The sequence below is a fragment of the Tupaia chinensis genome, unplaced genomic scaffold, assembly GCF_000334495.1.
Source record: "Tupaia chinensis unplaced genomic scaffold, TupChi_1.0 Scaffold000070_1, whole genome shotgun sequence".
Taxonomy (NCBI): domain Eukaryota; kingdom Metazoa; phylum Chordata; class Mammalia; order Scandentia; family Tupaiidae; genus Tupaia; species Tupaia belangeri.
Genome location: NW_006159530.1, coordinates 3209664 through 3212407, shown reverse-complemented (window position 1 = coordinate 3212407; position 2744 = coordinate 3209664).

The window sequence follows — 2744 nt, the reverse complement described above, 5'->3', positions numbered from 1 at the left end:
GAGGGAGAGGGAGAGAGAGAAAGAGAGAGAGAGAGAGAGAGAGAGAGAGAGAGAGAGAGAGAGCAGTAATCTCTTTATCCCAATCTAAAAATATAAATACATCTGTCATTAAAAAAAAGATATACTTTTTTATGGAGTTATTTTTACTCACGTATCAGTTGTCTCTTTAAAAATCTGACATTTTGTTGCTATTTAGATGGATCTTTAAGATCATCCTTTGTGGGCAGAGAAAGGCAAGCTAATTCTGAACTTACATGAGAAATTTCTGGGGAACAAAAAGATCAAGTATGGACTAAAACTACTATTCAAAAATACTGGTGTATAAGTAGCTATATCAGAAGAACAGGCTAGGGCATGCAAAAATGATTGAAAATACAGTCATCCTTTGATGTATAACAATGACTGCATTTCTAATCAGTAGTGAAATAGACCAACTTTTCAATACATGATTTTTGTACAACTGGTTGGTCTGTTGGGAAATAGCAGATAATGGTAGATAGAAATAGTCTTATAAGATTGTTAGGTAGAAAAAGAAACCAGAAAATCATATACAAAGTTGTAATAACGTATGTGCGTGTGTTTTATGTAGACATAGAACACACTAAGAACCATGGACAGAGCTGGATTTTTGGATTATGTGTGCTAACTCACCTTCTGTGTAAGCCTTAACATTTTTTAATGTTTTGTTTTGGAAATTAGATAAAATATGTCTGCTTTGGGATTCAGGAAAGAGGTAATACTGGAAGACAGAGGGTATAAAATAAATAGGCTTACTTTGTCATTTATTTACCCATCATCTATTACACACATAATAAGTGATGAGTTTTGCTTTTGGTTTTGACTTGATGATCCAGTCTCATAAAACTTAAACTGGTAGAGTGACTGAGAGATTATTAGAACTGTTAAAATAAAATCTGCTTTATATGGGATTTGTAACTTTTTAAAGCATATTATATGATGAAGTACAAATTTTAAATTCAAATAGAGTGAAGACATACTGGGATAAAACAAGGAAGATAAGTTTGTAGACAATCACTATTTAGATGATTTTGAAAGGAGAGTAGGTGAAAATTTAATTTATATGTCAGTTTCATTATATTGTTCCAAGGTGATTGATTTGTAACAGATTTGGGACAACATTAAAGAGTATCATGATACAACTTAACTTTGATTTATGGATTTACTGCATAATAAAGTGATCCATAATCTTTTTAAATATGCATTTTTTGTGATAGGTGGGACATGTAATAAAGTCATTATTACATGTATTAAGTGGATGTTAGATAGTTCTAAAATATTCTTTTATTTTAGATAGAAAGGACTGATTATTATACTTAGATCTAAGGCATACAAATATTTTGCATATTTTCTGTACATATAGAGTAAAATGATTATAAAACAAGTATTTGGTTATTATTGATTCAATCAGCCTAATTGTGTTTGATTTTGTTACTGTTTTTACATAAAGCTCTGAGTTTAAAATATCCCACAATTTTTATCTTGATATGAAAACATGAACAACTAGTAAACTTATTTTTAAAATTTTGTTCATTATTATAACTTTTTTGTATTATATTTAATCACATATATCTTTACAGCGTATTACGTTTCTTTTTCCAGCTTGATTACCATCCATTTCAGTCAAGACAAAGACATTACTATCCACATTATCATCATCAAATAGTTTTTATCATTTTTTTTCAGATTATTATTACTATTTATTCTCATTTTAAAAATTTTTAAATTTTTATATTTTTAAAATGTCCACTTATTCATATATCTTTACAGTGTACATTTCTTTTTCCAGCACAAACACCATGCATATAAGTCAAGACAAAGACATTGCTATATACACTATCATGAGCAAATAACTTCTGATATTTTGTCAATTAAACATATTCTTTTTTTCTTCCCCTTTCTCCTCCATCCCTCCCATACTAAATACTTTTTTCACATTTTTTTGATTTACAAAAGATCTTTATTAATTTATTTTTATTAGTGTTATTTATTATTATTTATACATCAATCATTATACATCATTTAGTTTGTAAAGAGATTTTACCCAACGTGATATAATTCACACAGCAGATTAGTTGTGACTACTATACACAACATCACCAACGGACAACAAACCGTATCTGGGTAACATAAATGTCTTACTTCTCCATTTTTTCCCCAAATTTCCCTTCATGCACTCTTCCCCTCTCCCACTCTTCTTCCATTTGTCCTCAGTGCCCATAACAATTTTTAATGCTTTTATGTCCTCCAGTCTTTCAGTCTCTACCATAGAATGTAGAGAGTTGGTATATGTTAAGTGGAGACGTACAATATTTTTGTTTCATAGCCTGACTAACTTCACTCAACAATAGCTCTTCCATATTCATCCACTTTCTGTCAAAAGCCAGGGTCTTGTTGTTTTATATGGCTGAGTAGTATTCCATGGAGGATATGTGCCACACTTTTTCAATCCATTCATCTGTTTGTGGACATTTGGGTTAGGTCCATGTCTTAGCAATTGTGAATAATGCCACAATAAATATAGCTGTACAAGTGCTTTTGTGACTGAGCATTCTCCTGTCCTTTGGGTAGATACCCAGGAGTGGAACTGCTGGATCATATGGTAGTTCTATTTGAAGGTCCTTGAGGAACCTCCATATTGTTCTCCACAGTGGCTGGACCAATTTACATCCCCACCAATAATGTAGGAGAGTTGCCCTCTCACCACTTAGCCTTTTTTTTTTTTT